Here is a 15,854-nt window from a genome sequence, read left to right on the forward strand (position 1 = left end):
AAATGTACCGGCCAGTGAATAACAAAACTGTGGTTTTGTCTTTTGCTAAGTATAACACAAAACAACAACTAGTTAATCATAAAGTCTATTTGAAAATTCGAGGCGATATCGGCTCAAAATTCTTAGGAAAACGAAATAAGCATATACTTCCATCACCATACGTCAAAAATCAAACACTAAAAAGGAACACGTGGGGACATCTGTAAAATCATCCTTCACGTTTTTTATTCCCTGAATGATTGTAGTATACAATACGTTTCGTGTATTACAATGGTATCAAATCCCATGCAATGTCTTTTATCAAAGTTAACAATATCTGAATGTTTGAACGTCTGCAGATGGTTTTCTTTCGAACAACAAAACAAGTAGACTGATATTCAAAGATACTTTCAGCAGAAAAGACATTTTATTTTTCTCCCTTTAAAACATCATGAAAAATAGTTACAAATCAGCTTAAAAGTACTGGTATTCACGCACAGCGTGTAGCATGCATGTTTATTTTCAAATGCGGAAAGAAAAGAAAAGAAAAGAAAAGAAATATATATATATATATATATATATATATATATATATATATCTGTAATGAGACGCTTCATATTTTCCAGTCTAGTCAGCATCATACATTCAGTATTTTCGATTCCATCAATATGAAAATTTTTGTCACTTTCGCATTTATAATGCCTATGTGCGTTACTATTAATTCAGTTATTGAAGAAGCTTATGCTTACAGGATGATAGATACTACTTGTAAAGCTTCCTGTGGTAAGCAGAGCATTTTAAATTAGCAGTTAATATTTGTATAAAGACATGCAGAAATATATCCCATGAACTTCGAAAAAACATTTTTCCCTTTTTTAGTAAGAGTGCATGATACGTTCCTTAAATATTTCATTGCTAGCACATCTTAATACTTCTTTCAATGAATAATAAGTTATTGGTAGTAAACGAATATTTTTCCTTATGATGTGAAAGAAACTGGTCTATGTTATTGCAGTTAGGTTGGTCAGAATTTTGGGTGAAACAATATGTATTTAATACTTACGGCACCTTTGCCTCTTTCGTATGAAGGAAATCACCAATTTTCTGAAAATGAAGAACCCTGATAACTAATTTTGATAACTAAGAATAGTTATCTTCCGCACGGTTTCCCAGTGGCTGTGCGCTTCACAACCATATGCCTGGGGATGGAGTGTCCAAGGTTCGATATCCGTCGGTGATGACAGGAGCTGAAGGATCTTCTTCAGCCATAGCCAAGTTACCGGTCTTGGGCATGGACAGTGGAGTTTTTTTCCCAGTTTATACTGGGGTTTTTCATCCCGCAAAGCAGGCAAACCGGCCTTGAGAACTCAACTCTATAGACATAGGATACACCAGGGTGTATGGCTGACCACCTTATCCTGGGAACGGTTTGAGGTCCGATGATTAATAAACCCTCGACACTGCAACCTTAGGAGTTTCAAACCTAGTCCTTTCAGCCCCGAATGTCAAAATAATGTGTCTCCAACTGTACAAATAATTAACCATTAGAAAAAAGCTGGTATAGTATTGCCGGATTAAGCTCTCACAAATGACATTACGTAGAATAATTTAATATCATTAAATTAAAGCGCAATTATTAATTCCACTTTATACTGATTCTTAACAAAGTATGAGCAATAAAACTTTGTGAAATTTTATTCAAAAGAAAATGAAGATTATTAAATTAATAGATATATATCTGATTCTAGATTTTTTATTTTATTTTATATATTTTAATTATAATTCTATACACGAGAGGTTCGCAATCTAGAGTATGTCGGGACCGCGTATTGGGCATCAATGATTTCATAATAGGAAAGTATTCCAGAATGCAGCAGCAGAAGGAATAAATGAAGAAGAGGAGAAATTTTCTGTGGGTTTTGACCCGAACTGTGAAGGTGTATTGAATAGTTATTGCACGTTGTCAATGGATTTTTTTGCGAGTTGAGGAATTATTAATGCAGTTCAAATGAACATTGACACCGTTATCATAGTCGTATTCTGCTACCCTGCACTTCCACCTCTATCTGATCCTGATGGCACCACTAGTAACTTACTTCACCCGAAGATAAAGCTGACCTCCTCTGAAAAACATATTACAATATACATTTCGCGCTCTATAGAAAGCGCCAATGATAGATTGGAAGAGCTTGTTATAAGAAAATTTCTGCTCTCAAGGAAGATCACATTGAAAATGTCTTTGGATATCTGCCATCTTCCTTTGTTATCATACTGATTATCGTTATGATCCTTCCAATTTCCCCACATTGTTGTTTATAAATAACCTTCAGATAATAATAATGCCAACTGTTCTACAGTAATCACTTTGTACGTCTCGTTGGTATTTAGATCTGAAGATTATTATAATTTAAACAATCACATTTCTTCCTAAATTCCTGTTTTGCTTTATTTATGTTTTTATTACCAACTTAGCCTTTTTCAGCGTTTTTAAATAATGTCACCATTTTCTTAATGATATTTATATTTTTATGACATTATTTATTGTAATATTTGCTATTTTTTAATTTATCACTTTAGAGTAGATCAAAACTGCCTGATTTTAGTTTTGCTTGCTACACTCAAAGTATCTTCACAGATCCTGCAAATCAAAAACACAGACAGCTGATTTTTCCTCATTTTTGACATGTTAATCGAGAAGAAAAAATTGTGTGATAACAGAAACTTCTGCAATGGATTAGATGGGGGAAATCCAAATTTTACTAAAACAGAATCTTGTAGAAGTGGATCTGAATCAAATCCAATTGTTTATTACCTCTCTGTGTGCACCTTAATAAAAATACATTCTATTCAGGCTTCTTGGCAATTGCCATTAAGAAAACGCCTTCTACTTTTCAGTTATTAGGTCAGTAGAAGTGCAAGGAATGGCCAATCTAAGAGTACTCATTGAGAGAAGTAGAAGTGGACAAAGGTAGTAACAGATAGCAAGGGGAAAATGCAGGAAAATGAATGTGGAATTCACTTAAAGTGCTTTACTGAATTTATTTCCTGACTATCATTCATAAAATAAATTAACACTTAGAAACGTAACAAAAATTTATTCACATAATGATGATGTCTGCACAACTTAATTAAACTTGCTTATTAAATTACTTCCGTATTAATAATAAAGAAATATTTATATCTGTTTTGAAATGAATTATATTTTGAGAGCTGAAATTTCTTATGTAGAATGAGTAAGATTACTTTTTCCTTTTACGATTTTAAGATGTTAAAGACTATTTCCATATATAACTTAAAGTATGTTGATAGCTTGCAACATTTTATTCAGGCTTTCTGAATACCGTATAATTTAAACTTGTGCTTTCCGTTTGTTCTAGTGACCTAAGTAAACTTTCGAAATAGTTTTCATAGCAATGTTTTTATTTTCTAAATAGAATGTTAATATGAAATGTTTCACTGATATGAATGTCGTATCCAAGTCATATTTTAAAACGAATGCTCGATATCCATAAATATCCTTTTCGATCATCACTGCACTTAAATTATTGAAATTTAGTATTATTTTGTATCAGAAAGGAGATAAAAAAAGTATTTTCCGTTTCTTCTAGATAGCGTCAAGCTGGAAAATATATCACCATGTATTCCCTGTGTGCCTCCGTTGGTGAGTACTTTTCTATTAATCCAGTTTAATTGTGTGGAATGGATGCGGAGTTGCGAAGAAGATGTAGCAAAATAGCACGATATGACTTCCTTACGTCTGGATATGCTACGCACATGGATAATAGTCAGTTAGGAACGTCCTCTGAATGTTATAATTTACATCAGAGACCATATTATAGAAATATATGGTTGCTATTAACTATGATCGGGGGTGATTCTGTGATGTATTTTATGAAAATAAATGCATGCTGGCTTTGAGGAAACCTTTTGATTGGAAAAAAACCTAATACATCGGTCGTTTTAATCCATACAAATGAACTTCAAGTTCATGAGTATGGATTTTCTTCCATGAAACTCGGAATTTTCATCTCTCAAAAATAGGCAAACTGGTGACAAGAACGTAGGTAATTTCATACAAAATATGTATATGAGACTGCACATAATATCATAAAATATGGAAGCATATATGGAAGTATTAATGCTATAGGCTTATATGTACTGCAGATTATTATTAATCACTCGCAATAAAATACTAAAATTATTATTATTAATAAAGTAATTCTATTTAGTAGGATTTTCTAACTAAATTTTTATTAAAGGGCTATTTTCAATCATAGCAGTCGATCAACAGAAGTGTCTTTCGATGCCACTTAAAAAATCAAATATATTTAAAACTGATGTACGTTGGCGGGGTGGTCTGGAAAATTCTGACAAACACTTTGAACAAAAATGAAATTAAAATGTATTAAAAAGGCTGATATAACCACAAGAAAAAAACATATCTTAAAACACTTTAATCGCCATGTTTCATCAAAAATTAATAATTTGTTCTTTTTTCTTCTTGTGTTTATATCAGTTGCTTTAATATCATTTTTGTTCTAGGTGTTCATCCCTCATATCTCTGGCTTCAAAAAGGAATTTCTTGTTCCTTTTAGGATTCGAGCAACTTCAACACAGACTACGCATGCATTCATTGAGGTCTAGTTATATTGTTAGGAATAACTTTTTAAACAAGGGTTGCTAAGAATAGCTAATGCCAATAATATTATATAATCTCTGAAGGCCTGAATAAGATCCTAAAATCGCTTCAGGCATTTGATTTTAATCAGTTTCTTATTTACGCTGTACAAATCTATCAGTCCTAACGACATTCTCTGCTAGTATAGGCATTTCATGTTATATCTAATCTCTGTAATTTTCGAATCAAAAATACAAAGTTTTCAGGTGAAAACCTTCACCTCCCTATGGAACTGAAGAGCTCACCAATCGTTCTTGGGAATCTCCACATTTAAACATAGATTTTCCAGTTCGAAAGGAATCTTCAATTACCCAGTAAAGCAATAGATGCAGCAATATATTAATAGAGAATACAGCAACAGTAACTTTCAGAGATATTATCTGAAGATATGTACCTCATGTATATAATAAATCCTTGAGAAAATCTTCGAGGAATCCGGATGGATTTTTCTCGTGTGGCGTTTGCCAGTTGAAACATAACTAAAGTTCTGTGAAGAAAATACACAAAGTTCTATTCTATGTCTTCAAGTGGCAAATGATTTTATTCATTATTTTTATGCAATTATGCAAATTAATTTCTAAAGTTGAAATGAGAAATTGGAAGTTTAGCTGAATATATTTATTCTCAACACTTAAACGTAGAAATTTACATAATTCAATGCAATATACACATGTTCTCGTCTATGCAACTGGATCGAAAAGTTGAGAGCCACTGAGGAGAAGAATAGAATCAGATATATGTGGAACTGGAATATATGACATTCGAACGTCCTGCTCGAGCACAAAACAGTGGCTACCGCGCATATTTCAGAAGCTTCGATGTGATGATTGAATTCCGCATGATCGAAGTAGAACGTTCACAGTGTCAATCTGTAGAAGATGAAATAAACTACGAATTTCCCTAGTGGTTTTAAGAGTTATGTAAGCAGATGAGATAAGCATAATATTAATTTTGAAGTGTAAGGAATAAGGAAGCATTTAATAAAGCAGGATTTAACACTTAATATGTTCCTGAGAACATATTTAATTGTTACTTGTAAAGAAATTACTTTATGGTTATATTACGAAAATGTATATCTATATTGCTTATATTTCTGGTGTCACAACCAGGCAAAACACCAGAAGAACACACGCAATCGTCATACGCTAACTAAATCCAAGAATTGTTTCTTCTAATGTTTACGGGAATAATTTAACACACATTAACTTCTGATATGCTGATTTTAATTTTATTTTTTTAAAGTGGTATTTGTTTTAATATTACAAATATTGATATGAATTTTGTTTTCGAAAACTTTTAGGCTTTCAAGATCGTATTTCGATGTGCAAAACTGATATGCGGGAAAAATATTCAACCCCTGGCAGTAATGGAACGAATTTGTTCAAATGAAGAAGATTATAAAACAGTAAATACTGAATATTTTATTTACTTCTTATAATTTTCGTAACTTATTACTTTATCCCATTCCTAGTTCCTTCACAGGAGTCTTGCTCGTTTTCAATATTATACATTTTTATAATAAAATAATTAAATTATTTTTCCAGGATGAGACACCTTTATTTGTTATCCGATGGCTGAAAAGAAAATGTTTACTGCTTTCTAAAACGCACATTAATAGGTACAAAAACACAATGAAATTACCAAAAGATCCTGTCATATGTCTCAGAATTCGATTCTTCCAAAGCTTTATATTCTTTCATATCTGCTGTAACATATACAATGGCTTAGCATACATTATCTTAATTAGAGTACCCGTAGCAAATTCTTCTTTAACAATATGGAAGCCAACAGGAAACTACAGATTTCTTGGGAAGGCTCTAATATAGAACATTCCTGAAACCCAGTTTACCTCGGTGTGACTCTCGATCGCACTCTCTAATGTACTCTTTCATATCTCGTAAAACACATCAAACTTAATGCAAAAACAATATACTAAGAAAGCTTTACTTCCTCCAAACGGGCTGCAACCCCTAGCCCACTGAGATCTTCTTCCTTGGCCCTGTGCTATTCTTCTGCTGAATATGCCTTCCCTGTATTGACCAGATCCTGTCATGCTGAAAAACCTGACCCAGCTTTGAATAAAAGCTGCCGCTTAATTACAGGATGCCTGAAACCAACACCATTCAGAGACTTGTATAAGTTGACTGTATTGCCTCCCATTCAATTCGAAGATCTGCTTTCTCAACTGACGAAAAAAAAACCAGACAAATGAATGATGAGCACCACCCAATATTTGGTCAAACTACAGTGTCCCAAATACCAAGATCCCGACATAGTTTTCTTGCAGCCGTTGAACCACCTAAAAATCCTCCAGAGACAAGAATTCAGCAATGGTTTAATAAATTAAGATATGCAAATGACACCGTTATTCTAGCTAAAAACACATATGACCTCAAGTACTGCAAACAGCACGACCTCAGTTTCAACTTTAAAAAGACAAAATCATGATACTTCCAAGAGAAATGGGAATACCAAAAATATGCATTAATATAAAAGGAAATAAATTAGAACTGGTACAAACATACATACCTCGGACACTTGATCACAGAGAATAGCAGGACAGAAGATGAAATTAGAAAAAGGATTGAAATTGCAAGGTTAAATTTCAACAATATAAAACATCTGATGACATCTAGAGAATTATATTTGAAAACAAGACTAATAATCTCTAACTATTACATATGGCCCACATTATTATTCGGAGTAGAGAAATGCACATTCTACAATCTGAGTATGAAAAAACTGGAGGCTTTTGAAATGTGGATGCTGCAAAAAATTAATTATGGGGATATGAGTATATAAGCCCAAAAGACAAATGAAGAGGTATTACAGATTTACTGTAATTTTTTCATCAGGAGCCTGATAAAAGGAATTTAAAAGCGAAAAGCCAGCTATTTCGGATATATTTGGAGACATAACTGCCTACAAAGGACACTTCTCGATGGAACTGTTGAGGGAAAGAGAAGAAGGGGAAGATAAACACTAGAGTGGATGAAATAGGTAGAAGACTGGAACTATCTCTCATATGAGGAATGCAGCAGAGAGACGCAAAATAGGACATGGTGGAGACACGTGGTAATCTATCTCCTGGAAAGAGAAGATACCTGACAGGACAACAGCCGAACATCTTCCACATGGTAGCCACTTGGACTGGAATACTTGAAATATCCTCAACAGACTACAAACGATAGACACTGCAAACAAAACCTCATCAAATGGGGCACTTCACTGGACCAGATATTTATGAGGGTGGGACAGCCCAGTCCATGGAACATCTTCTTTTTTGTCCCCTTCTTCGATCACCTTGCACAAGAGTGGGCTTATATCCTTCAGAGAAAGAGCAGTTGATTGTACAAGATACTGGAGGAACATCTGATATTCATTGTGTAAACTTATGTATAGCTTCTTTTTCCTTCATATTTTACTTATTATTCTCTGTATTAAATGTATTATATCTACCTATTAAATTTATAATTACTCATTTGTAATGAATCGTCATTTGTTGTAAATAATGTTGTACCAATTACTTACTGCTGGACCACTAGTGTTTGGATAAAAAATAAATAAATAAACGCAAATTGCTAACAGCGATAACATGCAGCATGCATTATGCGGAATATCAAATGATAGGCAATGGACACAGACATGTTTCCTGAAGACAGGATATTTTTGATGGCATTAACTAATTCAGTTCAAAAAAGATTTCTTTTCTTTATTTATTTTTGTGAAATATGGTTTTCACTTTAATCACAAATAATAAGCAAGCATTTCCATTCATGAAATCTCACAATTCTGATTGAATTTACTGTAGTGAAAAACTGTTCATTCTGACAGAGTCTTATTTCAAAATAGGTTTATTTTATAACTACAACGTTCAACCTGGATAATACTAATTTAGTATCGTTTTGCAGCTTACTACAAGCTCATTTGAATGCTTGTGAAATATTACTTTTGGAAGGTACAATAACGGGTGTATTAAAATATTAAAAGTTGTTGATAGAAATAGTGCACTATATATTGATCTAGTACAGAGACATCGGCTGTTTTCATACTCAATCTTTATATAAAAGTGAGGATATAGTATATTAATAATTTGCATATAGACGATTAATCGTATATATGTGTGTTAATGTTTTTTCACTCTTTATTTTAGTTCAGTAACTGCATAAAAGAAGATAATTCATGGGTAAGTTATCTATTGTAACATATACTCTCTATAATATGCTTTACTATTAACAACTTGAACTGAACTAAACTTTCTCTCAGAGGGAGCATTTCAAATTGAGTACATTCATATTGTATTTTATATTTTATTTTATATTTTAAAAACTTATTACTCATATATTTCTAGAAAGACACAAAAAAGAAAAATATAGAATCCATAAAAATGTAAATTCAAAGGGCCCCTGACTGAAAAGCGGATTGGAGCTACAGAAATGTGTAGCATGCTCTCATTTTATTGGTAAAGACATCTGGATAAATATACATTTGACATCGATCTCGACTACGCTAAAGGAGATGCTACAGCCGGACATATGAACAAACATCTTTCAGAAATTATGAGGAAAAAATCTTGTCCTTAAAGGCGACTTGCGTGTCTTGCTTGCATGGCGTCCTTCATGAAGCACATTTGTTTCCTTATTTTTTTGGAAACTTTCCTATCTTAATGAACTAAAGCCACTATAACTCAAGTAGCAAAAAAAAAAAAAAAAACAGATGAAATCAAATAGCCAAAAGAATATTACTACGACTGCTACTTTAAAATTATTATTATTATTATTATTATTATTATTATTATTAGGGCGCTGTGTAGGCATACGAACGGTCGCACGGTGATATCGCTGCTCCAGTTTTTTATAGTTTTAAAGTGGTTCCAACTCCTGTTTTAAGTTGAAAGTGCTCCCAAGTAACCCTACTTATGACGACGACGACAGTGATATAAAATACAACGAGATCAGCTAAGAAGAAACCAAGTTTTGAAGTGTTGAAAAAGGAACAGAGAGGACCGTGGTCAACAACCAGCGAAGAACAAAGGATGTCGCCAACTTTATAGTCACACCTCACTGCCAAAGGGAAGAAAGGTGAGTCATGAAGTGTATCAAATGCCTGGAGGAGTTATCGTCCAACGGAAATTATATAACTTGTACGAAATGCAGTAATATTCTACACTTAAAATGTGCCGGCTTTTCAGAAACAACCAGGCAACGTAAATATAAACCCGATGTAACACGTGAGGAATGGAAGTGTAATCTGCTTGAGGAACATAGAAACGCACGTAAGGCAGCCACCTACGATGCAGCTGACTATACCGGAGGCAAAATCAGATGACGAACTGAACAGACAAAAAATCGCAGGTGAGTCCTATAATTTAAACTCTTTAAGTATACTAATAGAAAACGGTCTAGTGACTATAAAAGCCAGCTTAGTAGATCTTGTGCAAGAACTCTTTAAGAAATAGAACGAACAAATAACAAAAAAATCCTGCGAATATGAAGATTTGGTAAAACATAATAATTTAGCAGTTATAGAAGTGTTGCAAACGGTAAAAGACATTAAAATGAGCATTACCGCACAAAAAGACAGGCAACAAAATTTGATGAAAGAGACATCCGAACTCCGTCAAGAACTTCATTCTCTAAAACTACAATACGAACATTTAAATCAGCAACAACATAAAAAAGATCTTGTCATAAACCTCTTCCTGAAACTGCACCTACAGAAAACCTCAGAGAACTGGTTTTAAAATTAGGCCATGTAATTGATATCCCCCTACAGCTTAACGACATTCAGACCGTAAATCGGATTCCCAGGAAGAGCAAAAACCAAGGCTTCCCACGACCTGCACCACTCATAATTCGTCTTAAAAGCAAGTCCACAAGAGACAATCTCATAAAAGCCAGCAGGCAGAAAAAACCAGTTGCCAAGGACTTGAACGCACAGCAAGACAATACACCAATCTTCCTATCCGAATATTTAACACCATTCAACCAGAATCTGTTGTACCAAGCAAGAAAAGCAAAAATGGAAACAAATTACCAATTTTTGTGGACCAGAGATGCCAAGATATTCATAAGGAAGTCACAAACTTCAAAGCCGATACAAATTAAAAGCACAGAAGACATAGAAAGGCTGCCACTGTGAAGAAAAAAGCCTCCTAAATAGTTCATAAAGAAGCCCACAATAAAAAAAGAACATGAACCATCAAGACAGATGCAATAACACAGGATATATCGGCAATTTCACTTTGATCCGCCTTTTCAGATCATTCATTTGACCTCCCAAAGATCTGCCTACTTCCAACACAGCAACCAAATCAATAACAAATATACGTATATATAACCTGTATCACCCTCAGATAAGCTAATTACAAAGCTTCGAGGGTGCAGTTAAGTTACATCCCAGTAGTAGTATTTATCTAACATTATTCACTTAACATTCTGTAATGAATTCTAGTAGTAAACAGAAAATGTGATAGTAATACTTCAGTTACATATTTAAGTTTAAAATTATATATTTAATTTACAATTTAAATTAAAAAAAATATTATTATATAAACTGCAACATAAGTAATATTGTTTAACTTGTGAGTCATTAACAATAAACATGATTACTATGATTATTATTAATGGTAATAATACACACTTTTTACTCTTGTGTCAATGAGAAATTCAGCAAATGATAATGATATTAAGAGTAATTATAATTCTTACTGAACCATTTTACAAGAAAAAGATGCATTGTTGCCTAAATGTTAGTATATTCATGTAATTATTTGAGAGATAATAAACTAAAAAAAAAATAAATAAATAAATTTAAAAAAATGTATATTCTAAATTCAAAAATTCTGTATAATCCTTACTGTAAATATTGTAAATATTATTATTGTATGTAATTTATACTGAGACATAATAAATGTTAAAAAAAAAATTAAAAAAATAAAAATTATTGTTTGAAAGAAAAAATGGTAAAGCTGATATTATGGGAGCAACTCACACTTACGCAGGAAGCACGGACAAAGCACAAAATATTTAAGGTGAAACACTTATGCCACTACACAGTCATGTTAAAACATTACTACAGCCCAACCTATAGAGTAACCAGAACAACATATAAAATAACAAGACCACAGTCAACAAACCACATAACATATAAGTACAACAAACACAACGGTAAAGCCACCCAAAACTTCTACGTACCTGACATGATATACAAACTGCCGTTCGACGACAGAAACCTAGGAACATACAGAGAGCTGAAACAGGCGTTACATAAATATTATAGCGAGAATGAAAATTAGAACAATTCCTGTTTCTCTCTCCCTCTCTCTCTCTCTCTCTCTCTCTCCCTCACACACACACACAACCTATGACATACCCCCCTCTCAAAAACCATCACTACAAGAACACAAAGAAACAAACATGCCATGTCTAAATCCAACCCTACTTGCAAAAATAAAAGTTAAACTGTAATACCAGTTGAAGTCTTCCAAGTACGTACCAACAAACAGTAAAATCAACACCTGGCTTGCGACCAATATAGTATATATATATATATATATATATATATATATATATATATATATATATATATATATATATATATATATATATATATATATATATATATATATATATTATTGTTATCTCTCATGTACTGCAGAGTCTCGTAGAGGGTTTGATTAGAGTGCGTTGATAAAGTATGGGTCTGTATGGTTACGATAAATATTATTGAAGTAACTGTTTATCGTGGTTACATAACCTCTCAGGTTATGTAAACACGATAAACAGTTACTTCAATTTAACTATTTCGGTTTATGACAGGTGACTTCAGTGTTGGATTGTCATGACATATTTTAACGTTGTTTCACAGATGTCTTGGTATATTTTATCTGAAACGGTTTGATGGCAGTAATCCTACTTTTATTATGAGAGCATTAAATCTATTTGGTCCACTAAAAGGCAGTCGATATAAAGGCTTGATATTTATATATAAATTATTTTATCGGTTGTAGTCCTGCTATCAGACATGCGAATCTGATTATTCTGTGGTCACTGTTGAAGTTGTGGTTTAACAGAGTATTGATGTTTTACCTTAAATATTCTGTGTTCTCGAATTACGTCCCACATGAGTATGACATCTATTCTCAGAAGGCAGCATATTACTATTTCGTATTGCAGTGATTGTAACGGTTGTGTTAGTTAGCGAAGAACGCATATTATTGGGTGTCAGAGAATGTTTTAACATATGAATGCAATTTGATAGCATTTATCTGGAGTTGCTTTACAAATAGTTTATATGGATATTGAGATTTAGATCAATTTTTATGATGGACTGTATTCATATGTGCGTTAGTTGTGGTGTCAGTAGGGTTGGTATCCCGTGTGCAAGACAGCAGATGTCGAATAGTGAGATTGCTTTCTCTGGGTTGGAGCTGCTGGTTTTTGAACATACAGCAATAGTGAACATATATGTACACTATAGCTGTAACAGCTACCTATTCTATTCTATTAGTAGTCCTAACAGGCATTTATGCGGCCACAACCTTTTCAAGTATTCTTGGACTTCGTAACGGAATTCAAGATTAAGGTGGTTAACCTTATGTCTCCCGGTGTGCCCTATGTCTGTAGGTGCGTGTGTTCACAGGGAAGGTTTGCGGGTTTGTTTTGGGGGACAAAAAACTCGATTTTCCAGGGCAAAAAAACCCCTACCTCCACATGAGACCGGCTAAGTCACCCTTCGTCGAAAGAGACCAGATAAAGGTTTCTCACAACACGGACGGGAATCGAACCCAGGTTTTTTTCCGACCCAAGGATTTCATCTATACTGAGTGAACTACGGAGGCCCTAGTCGTGTCGTCTAGGTTTTCAATTTTTTTCTGTTTACTGCGAGTATTACAAAGCAGTTTTACTCAACAAGCTGAAAACGGTGATGTATAATTGTCGAAACGTAAGACCTAGTTTTCAATTACATGTATTCAAAGTTCACGTACGGACAGTGGTCAACAACGAAAAATTTTCAAAGGAAGTCGCCTGTTAATGGTGAGCATCTCAAGGAAGTAAGGTTAGTCATGATGTGTAGTCAATGCCTCAAAGTAAATTAGATCCAAAGTAAATTACACAGCATGTAGAAAATGCATTAGAAATCTAAACTTCATATTTACATCTTCTGGCCTACCTAAATGCATCTGGTAATATAACTGATGGAAACGTGACGAAGAGTAGCACCTCTTCTGCAGGATGAACATAAATGTCAGCCATTAACAGTAGGAGAAAATTAATAACGGAGTCCATTTTACCTGAGACATTGTAGGAAAACGTAAAATGGAATGGAAATTAGAAATATGAACTTTGAGTTACTTAAATTTATCACACGAACACAGATTAAAACATTTAAAAGACTGCCTGATTACCCATTTTCAAGAACTTTTCGCAAAGTAGAAAGGTAAATCACGAAAAAATAGAAAATAAATAAATAACTATACAAGGACTTATTTCAATATAATAATTTTATATAGAATGATTTACTTATCATTTTATAGTGCTAAACGTTTATTTTAATTATAATTTTATTTTCGTATTTATAATAATGATAATAATACAAATTTTGTGTTTAAGAGATCCTGTCCACCAGAGGTTGAAACGGAGCTTTTGAGACTTGGAGTAAGTTCTTCTTACGACAATAAATTTTACTTCAAAAAATAAAAATAAAATAAAATAAATAAATAAATAAATAATAATAATTGCCCTTACGTGATAAATTTTATTGAATGCCGATAATTCGCGTTGTGCAAGTTCTGGCTTTCGTTTGTAGATGGCAGCAGTAGTCTTGTTATATTAGATTTTTTATTTTAAATAATGAATACTACACTCGAAAAAGGAGGTGATCTTTCAGTAAATTAATTAAAGTACTGTTGTTTGGCTCATGATTTATTTAAAGTTAAAAAGAAAACATCCTTCTTTATTTATTTTATAGAATATAAAGATTAATTAGATATTTATAATTTTAGGCCTGTATAGAAAAAAGGATCAACGGAACATGTGAATCATCAGAAGAAGAAGGTTGCAATTCAAAACCTATGATAAGCATGAGAAGATGAATGAATCATCAAAAAACTTGGGAATGCATACAATATTACGAAGACGATATGAAAGAATGAAGAATAACGACTAAATGAGCCGTTACTAGCAAAATAAACAAAATAAATGTTAAATACAGTGGAATAAACTAATATATGGAAATATTTTGGGTCTCGTTTATTTTAATAAGCATTATATTTGTCGAAATTTCTTACATTAATTAAAATGGAAATTCTAAAATGAAATAAAAAAAAAGATAACAATAGTGTTATTATAAAGCAAACAAAAATTAATATGAATAACAATTAATATTGAAATGATCAATTCCATTGTTGAAGTAGAATAAATGCACCTTAGTGGGGAAGAGTGCACACTATTCATTAAACAGTTTCTTACTCTAATTTTATGTTCCCTTTGCGGGAGTACTTGGTGAGTAACAATCACTTGATGATTGTAAAATGCTACGTATAAACCTACGTCACAATGAACACTAACTTTGATTTATGTTATTATTATTATTATTTATTTTTTAATTTTAAAAGAATGTAAATTAGCCAATTTTGTTATTCAATTTATTTTGTCTTCTGAAGTGGGATAAAATATAATAACTGAAATAAAATATATTAATTTTGAAAAATTAAAATCCATTTTCTGTATACAAATAAACAGATTTATTTACATTACGATTTTTTGGATGACTAAATTAAAATATTAGGTGTTGCGCGTTGATCTACTTTCTTTGAAAAGTTTTGAATTCCAATATGCTCAGAAGACGATTTATCATCACTTTAATTGGTTTATATGACACCAAGGGCGCTCGCCTTTGACAGGATATTAAAGATTACATGTTAAGCGGAAGTTGAAATCCTAGATAACAGGTACTATTAAATTCCTTATAGTCACTTTGTGCTTACTAATTTCAGCCCACATTCTTTTATGAGGATTTGGGAACAAACTTTCCTAATTACTAAATTGTCTCCTGTCGGACTCAGTTAATGAGATGTAAAATTTATAATGTATTATGATGTTGCATTTGCTATTTCCTTCTAATCTGACTACTGTTTGACGAAGACACTCGAGAAACATTTGTAACGATTTCTAGTGTCCCATTCAATATTCAG

The sequence above is a fragment of the Typopeltis vanoorti genome, chromosome 14 (assembly GCF_054136105.1).
Source record: "Typopeltis vanoorti isolate ZY-2024b chromosome 14, IOZ_Tvanoo_1.0, whole genome shotgun sequence".
NCBI lineage: Eukaryota > Metazoa > Arthropoda > Arachnida > Uropygi > Thelyphonidae > Typopeltis > Typopeltis vanoorti.